At 44.1% G+C, this 18033-nt stretch overlaps 1 protein-coding gene across 1 annotated transcript in view; it reads left to right on the top strand.

Moving 5' to 3' along the window:
• Positions 1–397: 397 nt before the first annotated feature.
• Positions 398–18033, top strand: part of LOC147679829 (uncharacterized) — a 342930-nt gene continuing 325294 nt past the window's right edge. Inside the window, exon 1 of the mRNA XM_086943387.1 lies at positions 398–596. The gene's annotated coding sequence lies outside the window, so the exon portion shown is untranslated. The remainder of the gene's footprint in view (positions 597–18033) is intronic.

Genomic DNA, 18033 nt, shown 5'->3' with positions numbered 1-18033 from the left:
TAAGGGCCAGATTGGCCGATTTTTGGTACTAGAGAGCCAAATTGGAGTATCGGCGTCAGCATGTAATTCTGGGCAAATCCCGTAATCTCCCCGTGCCCCCAAAAAATCAACCAAAAAATGAATGACCAAAACTCACAACAGCGGACCCGCTCATACCGGTGACTAAACCTAAACACTCAGTAAATGACAGGACCCGTGCAGAGCAGCGACTAGAAGCACCCAGGTTGACGACGGGGCTGCTTTCAGGCGACCGTCGCCACCCTCGAACTGTCCCGTGCCCCCTCGAGCGCTCCCCTCCATTCTGGTACTTGTGGTACACTCCCCCCGCCAGATGAGTCCGCCCAGCGCCGGCTGCGGCTGTAATGTGAGCCCTGTGCTCAGACTCGGCTTCCTCTCTGTGCAATGCTCTCTGTATTTCCGGTAAACAGTGAAAGCTCCTGGGCTCCTGCGCTCCGCCCTCCTCAGGCTTCAACTGCCTCTCAGGCCCAAGGACAGAGGACGCGCTATAGCGCCCTGAAACCCCAGAGGCCAAAGGGTAGCGCAGTGTGGACGTTACTCTGGAGGACCGAAGACCACGGGCATGGGGGAACGGATCGGTAAGGAGAGGAGGGTGCAGGGCAGTTTTACGGAGGTGTGCGGCAAAGAGCCCACCGCTTCCACCTTCTCAAAATGATCAGTTCGTGCTTCTCACAGTGCTGACTCTGCCCACGGGTGCCAGCTCCTGTGCCAGCTGTCGGCTCCAGGCGCTGCCTTCCAGTGCACGCGTCCCACGAGACCCACTGGTGCCAGCATGATTTGACGGACCCTAGTAGTGCCTTCTCCTGACAGTGCCATGATGTCAGCTTTACACTCTGCCCATCTTTGCTGTCTTTTCCCTGTGCCATCTCCTCTCGCGGTCTCCGGCTTCCTTCCCTCACTCTTCACCAATGACTGACCGTCTCACACTGTCTGTCATTGCCAACTTCTCAAACTGTCTCCCATTGACAGCTTCATAAACTATCCGCCAGTGCCAGCGTGCAGCGCTGCCCGCCAATGGAAGCTGCTTGCTCTGCCCACCAGTGTCAGCTGCTGCTGAAGCTGCCTACCAGGGCGCTGCACATCACAGCGTTTACCTTGTCGCCAGGTCACTATGGTGTGAGCCCTGGGATTGTAATTGTTATTCTAATGGATTCTGTCAGGTGTAGGCTTGGTTCACTTTAATTTAACCTATTAGACAGGCACACCTTAAAACAACCATTTGCAAAAGGAAGGCCCAGGACTGTGATCTCTGTGCCGTGTTGACATGAAGCCAAGTAGGGCAACCACGCCACTCAGGTCCATTAAGGACACTGACTCCAGTCCTGAACTTTTCAGCTACAACTCATTGATTTCAAGTGCATTATTCTGATGAGATCATTGGAAGTATAAACAAGACTAGAATGCATTAGCCTATCACACAAAAGTCCAAGACTGAAAACATAACCGTCGCTAGCTGAGCCGGAAACCGGTGTTGCTTCTCAAACTCCCCTCTAGTACCTGGTTTGAGCACCATCCTATTACTAGGCCCACTAGTGTCAGCACCTCACAGTGTCTGCTAGTGCCAGTTTCTCACTTGGCCCTTCCAATGGCAAGCCCTGAACCTACCCTAGCTGACAGGTTCTCGCATCGCTTGCCAGTATATATGTATGAGACTATAACGGGCAGTGCTAGCTATACAACGGAGTGCAGAACATGTGTGGGACAGTGGGCCTTGTGTTATCTGAAAGAGGTGGGTTATAGTAGAAGGTGGAGGGAGCTGCACACTGGGTGTAAAGAATGTGGTTGAAATCAGGAAAGATGAGGTTGCCAGTCGGAGGGAGAGCAGGAGTGGGGGGTGTTTTAAGTGACAGGAATACCCTAAAAAATTGATAAGACTTGATGGGTTGAAAGCAGGGGTCTCCAACCTGTTCTGTAATGAGAGCTACTTCTGATCAGTGAAAATCATCTTGAGCTACTGAAAGCCAAGTATCTCGTGCATTGTTACCAGACACTCCCTAGCCCAGCTTCATTGACTGTAAACCAAATGTTCATGGAGCTCGATACTATGGTTTGAAGAAAATACTGTGATTAGGAGTACTATAATAGTCCTGCCATGTGCGTCAGTGAGAGCATGATCTGTGGGGATGTATGAACGTGTGTGAATGAATGGGATATATGTGTGTAAGTTTCGCCATGTGTCTTCGTTACATGTACAACACGAACATACAACCATTTTTTTAAAAGGGAGAAATAAAAAATGATCTGCACAAATTTTCATAATAAGAAAGAGCTTTCCTGCCATTGAAATGTCTCCCATTTAAAAAAAATGGCTGTATTTTTCATTTATAAATGTGGCAGCATGGCTACCAGTCGCTGGGAGCATGATGCCTGCTGTTTGTAAATGCAACACTTTGAAATGGGATAAAATTTAACTGAGGAGTTAGCTTTATGTTTATATGCATTACATAAAACTCATCACGTTAACGTTCTCCCATGTTAGTGTCTTTATAAACAGCAGGCATTTTACCCCCAGTAACCTGTAGATATGGTGCCTTATTTATAATAAATGAAAAATACAGTCATTTGTTTAAATGAGAGGAATTTAAAGTGAAGAAACATGCTTCATAAAACATTAGGATTTGATTGGCTTAATTTAAAGTAGATAAAAATATTAAGACAATGTTTATAGAAACATGTTTCTTCACTTTAAATGCCTCCCATTTAAAAGAAAATGACAGTATTTTTCAGTTATCAATGTGGCCCTGTGTCTAGCAGCCACTGGGAGCAAGACGTCTTCTGTTTGCAAATGCAACACTTTAAAAAGGGAAACAGTTCATTTACATTTTCTCTCATTTAAAAGCATTCACAAACATAATTTTTTTCTCATGATCCAACATTCAATTGAGAACAACTTTTATTTAAGAGTTAAATACCTCAGTGCTTCAGTACTTCACTTCTGTGTCTTGGGTCATAATTCTGAGTCGACCACTGCTCATTATCAGGCTCAGCTGTTTGCAGCTTGATAATAATTTAAAATAAACATAGCCTTTACTTAACTTAAAAAGAAAAATGAAACACATATTTATTGCAGTTCTTAGTTAAAAATTAACTCGAGGCTGGGAGCTACTCTGATGGTTTCTGTGAGCTACTTGTAGCTCGCAATTGACTGGTTGGACATTCTTGGTTTCGAAAATGCTATGGTGAGGCGAGTGGAGAAAATGGTTGAAGACCGGAGGGTTAATGTTGAAGGCAGTGGTGGCCAGCATGGCTCGTGGGTGGTGAGGGGAAGTTGCATGGGGGTGGGTTAAGTGTGCAATATTAAAACCAAAACAAAATAAACATACCTTGCAGCTGGTCCTGCGTCTCTACTCCTGCTCTCCTCGAACAGGAAGCACAGCCATGCCCCACTGACCAATCACAATGCCGTAATGCAGGATTGTGATTGATAAGCACCCAGGCTTCCAGCGTTATGATTGGCCTGAGTGCCGTGACACAGTGCTCAGGCAGGGGCTGGAGGGGTGGGCATGTTCTCCATGCACTGTAATGCAGCCTGCATTGAGAACAGGGAAAGTGCGCATGACTGGTTTGGGCTGCCCAAGAGGGCCGCCCAAACAGTCATTGCGCACTTAGGAGTGGGCAAACCACACCTTCAGCCGCGGCCGCTGCAGGTAAGAGTGGTGGGCCCGGCTTGGGGGGGGATTTCGAGAGACGACCCAGAGGGAAAATGATTTATTTAATTTTCCCTTGTGGTCGTCTCTCGAAATCCCCGCCTAGCCGGCCTCACTGCCCCACCACTCTTACCTGTAGCGGCCCCGGCTGCACTCCTTCCCTGCCCTGCTCCCAAAGCACAGCAGCCCCGCCCGTACACAAAGCAGCACGAAGATTAACATGAAAATAACGCAAAGTTATCATTTTATGTTTCATGCTTTGCACTGCTCAAAAGGGAGAAAATTACAAAAAACAATTTGATGGACAGAATGTAGATCAATGTCTTACATTCACCCCAGTACAAGGATCTGGGCCTAAATCCATCGTTTTTTGCACTCCACACCACCCTGGGTCAGATAATGGCTTTATGCAAATCAGCTCTGACCCTGTGCCCCATGGGAACAGTCCAGTCCGAACTACAACAGCCATATCTTTCCCAGACCGGAATCAAGCATCCGAGGACCGGACCGGTTTCGAGGTAACACCTCTCATCAGCCCGGCTAGCTTGACTCCAGTGGTGTGGAGGCTCTGGGACCCACGTCTGAGCTACCCCAGTACACTCAGGGAGAAAATTACAAAAAACAATTTGATGGACAGAATGTAGATCAATGTCTTACATTCACCCCAGTACAAGGATCTGGGCCTAAATCCATCGTTTTTTGCACTCCACACCACCCTGGGTCAGATAATGGCTTTATGCAAATCAGCTCTGACCCTGTGCCCCATGGGAACAGTCCAGTCCGAACTACAACAGCCATATCTTTCCCAGACCGGAATCAAGCATCCGAGGACCGGACCGGTTTCGAGGTAACACCTCTCATCAGCCCGGCTAGCTTGACTCCAGTGGTGTGGAGGCTCTGGGACCCACGTCTGAGCTACCCCAGTACACTCAGGGAGAAAATTACAAAAAACAATTTGATGGACAGAATGTAGATCAATGTCTTACATTCACCCCAGTACAAGGATCTGGGCCTAAATTCATCGTTTTAATTCAAAAACTCTGTCCATCACCACCCCCTGTTGTTTAATCATTGCACTGCTCAAAAGCAGTGGGGCGGCGCTCCTCCAACATAGCGGAGGAACCGCCACTGTTTGAAAGTACTAGGTCCGTACATTGCACACAAGACCAGTTTCTCTCACGGCACCCCTCCGGCAGTTTGTTATAGTGCCAATTGCTATGGAGCCAGTTTCTTGAAGCGCTCACAACCGAAAGCTCTCAAACAGCCCGACAGCAAGGGTCAATGTGTGTGGGTGTTAACGGTCTGTCTGCTTTCCAGAGTTGATTTAAATAAAAAAATAAGTTGCAGGGTCCAAAGATGTCAGTAGCATGCCACCCACAGCTGGTGCTCCTCACTGTCACAGTTGGAGCTGCCTCTGTCATTCAGCATCTTTCCCTGACTCTTTCTTTGTTAAGCCAATTTGTTCTAACAGCTCTCCGGGGCTGCCTAAATAGATTCACTCAATTTATACAGATGCTAATTCATACATTGCATTTTGTAATTTACTTCAAATAAGCACCATTCTATTCTCAGGCTAAACAGTGCAGACATATGGACCAGCCAAGTGTAATGTGGAGAAGGGCGCTTTAATGAAACGGGTGTGTATCGCAAAACATCTAAAACCATGGTAACTGCCCTACAGGCTAAACACATGACCTCATTCTACATCCATGTACATCCAACACGAAATTCTCCACACCGCTAATGGACTCTGACAGCTGCTCTGTAAAACCCCATCTCTGCTCACGTTTACTCTTTTTTGGCTCTGTCCTCCAAGGACATCCGCTTTTAATAAAACTTTATTTACGCTGACCAGAGCTGTTTCACGGCTTTCATAACACCCTGCACTGACTTCCCTCCTAAGAGCTGATCCGCCTGAACAGTAACACAACCAACCATGAATGCATCGTATACCTACCTAAAGCTCCTACAACCAGGCACCCTGACCGCACCTGCTCATCCGCGATAAATACATTTTAACTCCCAATATGCACTTTTGTCACTCAAAGATAACCAGGCTTCAGAAAAACAGACACACTCCCTCATAGACCGCTGTCTTCATCACCCAACCACAAATAAAGCATATGCATCCTTATACCTTGCTGATGCAACGACCACATAAACTCTGTTTTAAGCGGGAGGGACCCTTGACCATGAACCTGCTTTAAACCTATTCCTAACCCACCTAGAGCCCTTCCAAGCCTTACCCTTCTGTTCCCTGACCTAGACCACCCCACCCACCTGGAAAGCTCTGGGGGTAGCAGGACTCCTACTATTGCTCCACCCGGAACACACCATGCAGAGATGGATTGGCCCCAAGTTGTTCCATGTCTGTTGTAATTAGCCCAGTGTTCCTTTTTGTGTGCATTATTATACTTATAGTTCAGTAATTCGAATGGGAATCAAATTAAAAGTACCAGAATTCAACGAAAACAAATATGACTTTATAGTTTTTTTTATATATTCCATTATTTGTTTGAATGTATTTAATTACCTAAATGTAAAAAAACACAAATGCGTGTATTTTTGGCCATATGTATTGGCCAAATAAAGATACTTTGACTGACTGACTGAGTGTATAGGTTAGATTTGTTTTGCCTCGGGTTAACTTGAGAACTCCTATTTGTTTGGCATGGGGTGCTCAATCTAAATCCTACAGCACCAACGCTAGCCCAGCCATCGGTTTCACACTGCTGAATGGTTCAGCAGGTGGTGCTCTGAAGATGTGGATGAGGCCTCTGAGAGCTGTCTCTTCCGCATTGCCATTTTATCACTACCATTCTTGTAATACAAATATGTGTCACTCAAAACTCGTAATGCTGCAGCAGCACTGGGTCTATGCGTACAACTCTTTGACTGCACAGTGAGTTTAATCGTGAACGGAGACACGATGGTCAATACTAGTTCTCTAAAGAAAAAGTTCCAGTGCTGAGTCACTGGCAAACACCTGCTCAAATTAGGCACTGTAGCCTTCAATACATCTGAGGGCTGAAGCTCGGCAAGAGATCAATGAGTCGCTCACTGATTTGACTGAAAAGCTCTGTCAGTAGGCAAGCGGCATTTGCAATACAGCCCATATTCTCCTTCCTAATAGCCACCAACGGTAGGGTTTTGCTTTAGCTCAGCTGATAAGAAATGCATGGAGCAGGTCAAAGGTGAGGCACAGTTAAATAAACCATAAACGTTACATATTAAAGAAACAATGTATTGTCCTTATTGTCCAGTGAGAAATCCCAAGCCTTTCAAACACTAACACAACCCATAGTGTTCAGGCAGCTGTACAACTTATAGTAAACATACACTCTTTAAAAATTACAGCAGTCTCATGAAAGTGATTATTACCTCAAAAGTCAGGAAAGACTGGTAACGTCTCAAACGCTTGTTGCAGGCATGTTTTCTGAAACTATCCAAAAGTTAAGGTCAATGCAGAAGTTAGAGTAGGAGAATGTACAGCGATAAGCACCAACTGAGGGGCTTCTGAGGCTTTGTGAGCACTCTGGATGGATGGGGGAAGAGGGTTTTGCTAGTAAGATATTTTACTGATGAACTTTGTCTCTGGACAAGCCAGATGTATGGGGGACCAGCATGATGGAATCCACGTAGCCCACATCTGGTGCATTCTGGGTGGATAGTGGCCCTATTAAGGATCAAAGAGAAGCCTAAAACCTCTTGTTTACTCCTTTGAGTCTACTTTTGGTACACATTTTAACCAAATCAATAAACCATTCTCAAACATTGGAATTTGATCAATAATGTGAAGTGTTTTCTGAAAAACCAAGTTTGCCTTCAAAGAAGGTTTCAACTTTAGAGCGTGGTTAATTAAAACATATTAGGAACCGATTCATATATACAATTACTCGTAGTTTAGGCCTACCACAAATAATGGGTCACTGTTGCTGTGGCAACTGTATGGCTCGTTGAAGTTGATATGGTGAAAACCCTTACGATTAATGGCATGATCATCAATGGCAAGCATTTTTTCCAATTGTAACACAAAATATGTCATCTATTGTATTCAATGCCCGAGTGGTTAGACCACGCAAACTGTCTGGAGAAGGACATGGAATGGGGTGTAATGGAGATGATTACACTTTCCATCAGACACAGTCACTGTGACCGGCTCCTACCACTGAAGGCAAACGGATGGATTTGGAAACATGACACAGTGAACAATTATTTAAATGTTGTGGAACGGACTTCTTTAGCCTTGGTTAATTAGCAGGGCGGTTCCACGTCTTTACAGTCTACTCGTCATACTGACCTGATTGCCTTGTTTTTAATGCCTATATCAGAAGGCTCCTTTCCAAGTTAAGCAGCTCAGGCCATACACTTCAATCTGGTGTACATACTTCCCTAATCTTACTAAGGGCTTGAGACCTTGTTTGCCATTCTGTGTGTGTTCCACTCAGTGCACCGTGTGTACAATGCACACTCAGTATTGGAATATATTTTGGTTCACAAGCGTTTGACTAACTCAGTGGTACATTGTATGTGTTCCGTCTAACACACGATGTGTGTTATGAATATTGTGAATTGAGTATTTTAATGTATCTTGGTTTAATTTCGCATTAATATGGTTTTGCACTGATTATTCACAACATTGCATAAAGACACTATTCCGAGTGATCATTGTACCAGGCTTGTATACGACTCCATATTCAATTGGTGTCAGTGTAATTCCAAAATGGCCACCATTACTTTTCATCATTATTCATAGTTGCATCCCATGCTTCGTTCCATATGATTATATTGATACACATTGGCATGATCCACCTCTCCCTTTCTTCAGTGTCTAGCGGTCCATTGGTACTCTTGAAATTAACTTATTTGTCATCACTGCATAGTGCAATAGCATTGTGCCTTTTATAGATACGGCAGTGCCACCTGCGACTTCTTTTATTAGTCTAGATTTGTGCCTTAATCTTGTGCTTCCTATGGGAACACATTATGGGCCTGATTTATATCGTGCCAGCAGGTATACTCTGTTGCAACAGTGACGGAGTATACATCCTGCCAAGATAATGGTCTGCCTGCCAAATTTATATGGGGGCGGACCATAGGTTTAATCACGGCGGACACTACTCCATCTCTGCCATGATTAAACCTCTCCAACAGGCCCTGTGAAGTAAGGGCCGTCAGAGGCGGACCTGCAATTCCACCCACCTAATTTAGAAGGGCACAATTAGAGGTCAGTTTTCACTGCCCGTCACTACCAGGAAAACACTGGCAGTAAGGGGCAGTGACAACTGCTGAATGCTCCCCTTGCCATGGGTGAGGGCTCCCATGGCGAGGGGAGCATTTTCTTTTTTTTTTTTATTCTCAGAAAGCACATTCATTTTCGGAATTTTATTTTTGAAAATAAAAAATGGAAACTGTTTGGTGCAAGCCTCTGTCATGCTGACGGAGCCCTACACCAAACAGCGAAATGCACTGACAGGAGCCGCCGAGACGGTGGTTCCTGCCAATGCTTTATAAATGACCGGCAACTTGGGCGTCAGTTATAAATCTGGCAGGCGATCCCTCCTCTATAGTGATGGTGTAATTTACTCCCTTGCCCTGGCAGAACAACGCATGGTCCACCAGTATATAAATCGGGCCCTATGTATTTTTAGGTATATCTTTGTGTTTAATTTTTGTATAAGTGACCCACATTTTTGCTCAGAGACTGTTTTTGTGCTGGCCTACCCATACCAAGATGGCTGCAATTATATTTAATAGTCTAGCATTTGACTTACAGTTAGTGTTTCACTTTTCTAAGTGGTAGACCCACACAGTTGGTGTGTCTAGAACATGGATGCTTACTTCATTACTGTTAGGACAGTTTAATTCTGCGGACCCAGGTTTGTCGCGGTTCTGTGTCGAGGTGGGTTTATGTAATCAGGACATATGTGAGTGATCAGCCATGAGTGTTAATGGATGTTTCAGTTTTTTGCTCATATATTATTATTTACTCTATTACAGCGGAGTCCTTGCCCCTTCAAAATGACTCACGATTTCTTCTATAAAACTGTTATACATACCTGAATAGTGATTATGGATTATTTTAGGGAGTCACGCTCATTATCCTTGCTCTGCCATGAAGACCTAATTTCACTCGCCTATATTTCAGATTAATGTCATTCCTTGCTTTCTTCTAGAGGAAGGAATGTTTTACTGTTTTTTTAATCCGAGCATGTTTTTTCTATCTAGCACTAGTTGCTCTCACTGTTTTTTCATCACACTCTGTTTGGGCAATGCTACTTGCGGACCTTCACGGTAGCAGTGCAAACACTACATGTTTCTTCAGCTGTACATTTAATTCTTGGTTTCTTTCTATGTATAAACATATCAGGGGCCTCAACATTGATTATCAACCACATTCAGTCCTGAGGATGGTTTTGCGTATTTAATACAAAAGGAGACTGAAACGTCGACGTACACTCCACTACTTACACAAAGATCATTGGAACATATTGTACACCACAAGGATACTCTATTCAGGAATGTTCCTTGCCTTAAGAGTGGATCGCACACTAATGTCTCAGTGAATTATTGTATGGAAAAATATACCACCAATATACTGGATAGATATGTTTCTTCTATTACAGAACCCCTTGATACTTACTTTTACGCCGTTTGTCTTGTGTTTCAATACAGACTAATTGCTTGTAATTACATTATTGGTACGCCTGTTTCTTCATTTATTGTCTTTATTGTCGGATTCTTCTGAAACATTTGCTATTTGATTAATTCGTCAGTGTTTGAGGTCACTAAACGCATATTTAATCAGTTACAGTATATTCTTCTGTAAATGACCCCCTTGAAGGCCATTTACTATCACCGAAACTCACAAAGGGGTATTGGGTTGCCCTGCTCCCTTCCTTTCCACCTAAAAAGAAGTGCACTTCAGTGCCAGGGCTGTTATAGAAATACTTTTTCTTTCTATTCTATATCCTTGTATGTCTTTATAGTCATTCGTGTGTGTTTAAACCATATATTCGAGTTTCAAGTAATTGAAAGCATATAGTTCTTTTTTCTTTTTGCAAACATGGTCAGATTTCTTCTGATGTGAATTCAAACTAAAAAGCGTTTCTATACCTGCTCTAAATACACCTTCCTGCTAGAAAGCGATGGTTATGTGGTTAATGTTTTTTAACTTTACAGTTGCTATGACAAACATTTAGCCATTCTGTTTAGTCGACAGAACATAATTTCTATTTCGTGATTAAGCACACAGGGATGACTAAAAAAATAAGAATTAAAAGGAAAACACAAAGAATTGCCCCACCAACCCTGGCACTGAAGTGCACTTCTTTTTAACATGCCTTCGTTCGCAGTACTAGAGAGCCAGTGGCTGAAGTGGGCAGCCCAAATGCCTTATGCTGGTAGGCAGAAGCAAAATGTGAGTGGCAGTTCAAAAGACCAAATCATAAAGAGTGTTGACCCAAAATCCCTCTATTTATGTATATTGGTATGCATTTATTTTTTATTTGTGTGCTTTTTTTTAACCAATGAGGTTGTTGAATCTACTATAACTGTCTGCTTACCTGTGAACTTGATTGGTACTGATGAACAGTTTAATTCTAAGTTGGACTGTGACTCGCCTTCATCTTAGATTGCTCCAACTTCTGTACTGAATATATAGTTGATAAGCAGCCTGTCTAAATGCCTAATGGATGCATTACCTCCTGCGGCACCTCCGTCTCTCTGTATTATTGCCCAAGTACTTGGGCTTCCCGTCTTGACCCTGGTCCCTCTCTGTTCTTTTGATTGCAGTACATCTTGTGTAAATGGTTCCTGCCAATCTCTGTAGCTCCATGTGGATGGTCCCTATGCTGCGATAGCAACCCTGGTCTTGGGCCTGGGCACAGACAACTTCAGTAATAGCCTCTGTTAAGGGGATCTCGTCTTTAGTCCGGCTTCACACACACAGCAGCAGAGGAGCACTTTTAGAAGAATTGTATATATGTGATGTCTCTCCATCACCTGGAGTCATTTAGGAAACACCCCCGACGATGCTTTCCACAGTTCTTGATTGTCTCGAAGACAGTCTTGCTACTTCTGGATTCCTACTCGCCCCAGATCCCTCTTAATTAGCTGCTTTGATTGATCAGATATTTTTTTTATGGGTGTTGGGTATTCTTTCACCTGGGTTCTGCTGCACTTTTTCCCTTGCCATCTGGTTCATTTACTGTCAACAAGCTCTTGACTTTAACTTGGTGTGGTGGGATTGGCCATCACAGAGCAGGATTTGATCATAGAAGGGCCATCTGCTAGGTTCTCGAGGGTGTATCTGAAGTCTCAGTCTCTCTGCTGAGGTCAGACCTGGCTACCAGGTTGACATGCAGGGTGTTCGCCTGGAATCCTCTGAAGAACATGTTTGTAGACTTTGCTGGCTGCGTTAAAATGTGGATGGTTGGGGATTTCTGAAGTACATCAAACATGATTGCAAAATGGTCAGTCCAGCTCAGTGTTGTCTAGGTAGCAGATGGGTGGTAGTGCGTATTAGATTCAGGATATTCCCCTTGGTGTGTGTGGAGTGCAGGATGTGCTAAGCAATGTAGGTGCTGGCCAGCTAACTGATGAAGGCATCCTTTAGGTTCTTTGTCAGTGTGTCATCTGGGGGGTTGCAATTGTAGAGAAAGATATTGTTTGCGTAGGTGGTTAAAGTTGTCACAAATAGATCAGATACTTCAGCGTTCATAATTGGGTTGGTGCCAAGTGGTTTGCAGAGGAGAGAAGCGTGATGTCTATATGGTCGTAAGGGGAAAATGGCTGGAGAAGAACACAAATGTGTTTAAGGGAGTTGGCAGCAGGATAGTGCAAGACCAGGAGCAATGTGGATAAACATGTTGTATCCTCCTGTATGGTCCAGCCTGCTGTTATGCTGGATGCTTTAGTCATTTCGCACTACCAGATGAAGGATGAAGTGGTAGTAAACCAGGTCTCTAATTAAAGTGGTTTTGGTGATAAAGTTAGCTTTGTCTGCTGCAAGTGTGATTGGGGAGGGGGCTTTGCTTAGCATGAACAGTAATATGTGTTCTGTGTGTTTATTGTGAGAGGTTGTGTGTGGACTGTAGATGAGGTTGTTTATGTTGCCCGTGCGTAGGTTGAATAGGGATTTATGTTGGTTGCATGTGATTACTGATTTGGTGCATGAAAACACAGACCGAAAACATGTGGTTCATCTGGTGAGATATGCTGTGGATTTGTGTAGTGTCAGATGGCGGGACCCTTAACCATTACGAGGCCTTAATAAGTTCAGACAGCAGTTGACCGTGGCCCTAGTCCACATACAATCCAGCATGCCTATTCAGTAAGAAAAAAGGAGAAGCTAAGGCCTGTGGTCAAGGACTATGGCTGGGGTTGTTTGCATGCTGACATTAGTGGATGGGTCACATGAGCTGTTCACTGGGTTTCCGAGAAGTGCTGCTGTGTTATCCTGGTCTTGGTGGTTGAAAATGCTTTCAGGCTCTCTGATTTGGCACTGGTTACTGGCATCATGAGAGGGTGAAACACCAGCTTTGGGGGTATTCTGGAGCGTGCTTCTGAGGGGGGACTCCAACTTGCTTTTTGACCTTCTTGGTGGTGGGATAACTTTCCATGGTTTCTGACTGGCTAAGGCTATTGGTGTCAGGAAAATGTCATATGCACAGCTCCCTGGGGCTTATTGGGCGCTGCTGCTGCTATTTGGAGTGTCTTGTGGTGGGTTTTAAGAAATTGCCCCAACAGGCTGCTTCTCCCAATTCACCTCAAGCTTCTGATCGGGCCTGTCTTTTTCATTCTTTGATTAGGTTTATTTTATATTGCAAGTGCTTATTTATGTACAAATCATTTGGTCCCTTCTAAGCATCATCGTGGTACAAGGACTAGAATAGAAAGGAGGAAAAGAGGCCCACCGAGTAATAGCAGAAGAACAAGATCATCAGAGCGTTAACACAACTGCACACTTCTGAGCGCTTTTATGAAAATAAGGGGGTTTCCAGTCTCCAGACAGTGAGAAGCGAACTGTTCCCCTGCATGGGGCACGCATATTGCTTTGAGTGGCCTCCCATGCGGGCCATTCAGATCCTTGGTAAATGCCTCAGGGCATTTGATGGTAGTGGACCAGAAGTCTCATGCCTAAAACATCTTTCTTGAAGGGAGTGTTTTTCATGCCAATAACATATCATGTGAATAAGACAACAGATTTTACATTACACTCTGTTTGATGGGCAACGAGTATTGTTTTTTATGGTATAAGTTACATGGCTTTAACAACCCAAAGTTAAATCTTACAGCAAAGTTCTGGATTCACTGTAGATTGGCAGTGGCATCTTCCGGAAGACCCAGATAGATTGCATTGCAGCGGTCAATTGACATAAGAGCACAGGCAGATGTGCACATGCTTCTTTTTAAATAAATGGGAGCACCTCCACTAGCTTCTTTAGAGTGTGGAAGCAAGGTGAGCTGACCGCTCTATTCTGTGTAGTCATGGATAGGTTTTCATTTATCCAAACACAAGTGATTTAATCTTGGCTGCTGGAATGGATGGAAATCCTACCGCAGGGGGCCAGATGGAATACTGCTAAAGGAGTCTGTTGTGACCTACATCAGTAACTCCATGCCCCCTTTCCCCATTATGCTTAAGAAAGTTCATACTCGACAAGTGTTGGATTCCAGTTAAACAGTTCTTGAAGTCGGCAAGAGGTGGCTCTCTTGTGGCAGCAGAACCAAGAGTCATGCATTAGATATAAGTGACCATGGCTGGTAAGTATCCTGAGAAGAGGTTTCATATACATGGTAGCAGTAGCAAAGAAGAGCCCTGTGGCACTCCACAGATCTGAATGAAGGGAGGAAGAGCATTTTGTCTGCTTGGAAACCTCCAGGAATGAAGCAAACCAAATTTGGACAATTGTCTGGATGTCAGCCCCTTTAAGTCTCTCACTGAGGGTGACATGATCAACTGTCTTAAATGCCACAGACCGTTCGAGTAATATTAACGCGGCCGCATCACATTAATTGATGGCTGCCCTTAACTCATCCAAGGTCAGTTAATTAAAGAGATGACTCACTTCCTCTGCCGGGGTGGACGCCAGCAATCCTTGATCGAGCACCCCTATAGTCTCTAAGAAATAAAAGAGTTGGGATGCCACAAATGTTTCCAGATTTTTACCAAGCACATGCCAGTGGTTTGATTGTCAACTATAGTGGAGAGAAGACTATTTTTTTAAGGAGAGGGAGCATGTTCCCGATTCCCATAAATCAGGAACTCAAACGGTATTGGGAAGAAAATTAAAGATCGCAGCTGTACATTTCTTTAGTATTCAATCGCCACACCTGGAAGCACCACGTGACATTAGTGGCTCAAAGTGAGAGCCCGCCCCCACAATGATGTAAAATGGCGTTTCCCCAATGGATGAAGTAGGGCCCGTTCTATCCTCATCATCATCACTCTACTGAATGAAGTTCCATGCGTAGACTGAAGACTGGACATGGGCAAGTATATTCTTTTGTCTTTGCTGCTAGCTTCTCTTGCCTCTTGCTTGTACGCCAAGCTTTCATGTTCTTGCATTTGTAAGGGCAGCATAAAGTCTATGCAAGTTCAGTCAATTCCCATCTCAGTTGGGATAGTTTAGGATCTTTGTGCCAGCTGTAGTTTTCTGCGTTGAACGACACCTGGTCTTAATAAATTAGCTTGACCACGTAGTGTAGGCATCTAGGACACAGCAAGGGACCTGCTGCTGATACTGTAGTAAATAGCTTGATGGACTTCAACCTTAATGCCGACACTGCATGACTAGTGGGTTTCTGGCCCAATGCAAGTACTAGCGGGTACCACTACAGGAGATGTTATCCTAATGACATTTTAGAGCAGCAATAAGGGTACTGATGCAATGCTGACACTGTAATATAGTAGTTGGCTAGTAGTCGGCTAATGGCTCGCTTTGAAAGAGCCAGCAGGTCCTTGGTGCAGGGTGCTTATGATGACACCACAGGACTAATGGAAGTGCTGTCTGAATGCTGACATGACAGACCATGACGTGTGAAGGTGCTGTCATAACTGACAAAGACGCTGACACATAAGGGCAGTACCTCTGGAGGTGCTGTCCCCTTGGCGGCAGCTAGGGACTATTGGAGGTGCTGAGGTGCAGTGGTCTGTGTCCGGTGCTGGCCTTCCAGTGCTGACAATATAAGATCAGTGGACATGGGAAACAGCCTTTACAACACAGACATTACTACACAATCCATTTACCTTAGCATCATTTAACACACATTTTTACCACGCAATGCCTTTACCACGCATGCTTTTACCAGACATGGTAAGTATGGGTGGGTATGGGTTAGTCATTTTTTTTAGGGTTTAGGGGTGGGTAAGGGTATTGAGTTGAAAGGGCGTTTTGTAGGGTTTAGGGGTTGAAGGGATATATGGTGGTAAGGGTATTTTAGGGTTTATAGGTATGGAAGGGCATAGGGTGGTAAGGGATATTTTAGGGTTTAGTGGTCTGAAGGGGTATCGGGTGGTAGGAGTAGTTATAGGGTTTAGGGGTGGGTAAGGGTATTGAGTTGTAAGGGTATTTATAGGGTTTGGGGTATCGGGTGGAAAGGATGTTTTTAGGGTTTAAGGGGGGGTAAAGGTAATGGATGAAAATACTATTTTTAGGGCATGGGGTGGTAAGGGTAATTAATAGACGTTTGGGATGATTCCCGCATTACAAAAAATTAAATTATTTATTTTAAAAAAGTGGGGGGCTTAGGCCCCCTAAAAACAAATACGTGTGTGTGTGTGTATGTATGTATGTATATATATATATATATATATATATATATATATATATATATATATATATATATATGTATGTAAGTGCCTGTATGGGTGTATAAGTAAGTGTGTGAGTAGCTCTTTGTGTGCCTGTATGGGTGTGTGTGTAAGTGACTGTATGGGTGAGTGGGTGCCTGTATGAGTGAGTAACTGGCTGTGAAAGTAGTGTTTGGTTAAATGAGTTGATGTGCGAGTGGCTGTATTGTAGAGTAATTGTCTGTTAATGAATGTATGGGTGAAAAAAGCGGATTTGTGAAAGCTTGTATGGATGTGTGAATGGGTATGTTAGTGTTTGTGTGAGTGGGTGTGTGAGGGAGTGTGTGAGCGTTTGTATGGGTAAGTGAGTGGCTGTGTTGAGAGGCTGTATGGGTGGGTGGGTGTGTGAGTGGCTGTCTAGGTGAATGGGTGGGTGTAAGTAGCTGTATGAGTGAGTGGGTGTGTGAGTCATATGAATGAGTGAGTGGTTGTGCGTGTACTTGTGTGGGTCTGTGAATGAGTATGTGAGTGGTTGTGTGGGTAAGTAAGTGGGTGTATAGGGATGTGAGTGGGTGTGTGAGTGCTTCTGTGGATGATGTCATCAGTGATGTCATTTGAGATGTCATCAGTGATATTATTGGCCGAATCATGAGTGATGTAATATGTGAAGTTATAAGTAGTGCATTGCTGGGGTGTAAGTTATAAATAGCTCAGCTAACTATAACTGCTGAATTTCACTGGTTTTGTGCAAGTGAAATGTAAGCCTAACTTTACCGTCCCTGTAACCTTTGTTTTTTTCAGTGAATTTCTTAGGGTTTTTTAAAATTCTATTTCCCAACTATAACACCCCTGTAACCTTTGGTTTTTCAGTGCATTTCTAAGGTTTTTATGTTATTTCTTAACTGTAACCTGTAACCTTTAGAGTGAGTGTAGGAAAGCGCAGAAATTTACATGGATAGCCCCCACTTTATTGCCTGATGAATGATGTGATTTTGAACTGTAAGTGCACTAAGTCCCTAGTAAATGGTACCCTTGGTCCTTAGGGCATGGGTACTGGAGAGAATCCTCTGGGGCTGCAGCACTGGTTGTGCCACCCCAGGGACCTTTGACCAAAATTGTGCATACTGCCACTGCAGCCTGTGTGCTTTTTCTTCAGAGGAATCTGAAGAGTTGACATGGTACACCTCCCTGTGTGTCATGCCTCCCATACACTGCATGAGGTATAGGTAAGTCACCCCTACTGCAGGCATTTAGCCCTAAGGCAGGGTGCACTATATCCTACATGTGGGCTCATCAGCAGGAGCAGATATGCTCCTACAATATCCGTCCCATTCTGGGATGTTGTTAGTGACCAGGGAAGCCATAAAGAGTACACAGGCTAGATACTTGTCAACATGAGTTTCCTAGCACCATGATGGCTTCCCTGATTTCTAAGGTGTTTAGTACCAAACGTCTTCCCTTAATAAATCCTCACTGATGCCAGTGATAGATTTATTCGTAAATTCACACAGCAGATCCTTTAAGAGGGTACCCTGAAAACCTAGCAAACCCTGGTGTGGTCGCTGACTTGCA

This window comes from Lissotriton vulgaris, chromosome 11 (genome assembly GCF_964263255.1).
Source record: "Lissotriton vulgaris chromosome 11, aLisVul1.2, whole genome shotgun sequence".
NCBI lineage: Eukaryota > Metazoa > Chordata > Amphibia > Caudata > Salamandridae > Lissotriton > Lissotriton vulgaris.
Note: the sequence above shows the minus strand (reverse complement) of the source record. Positions and strands in the feature narration are given on the sequence as shown.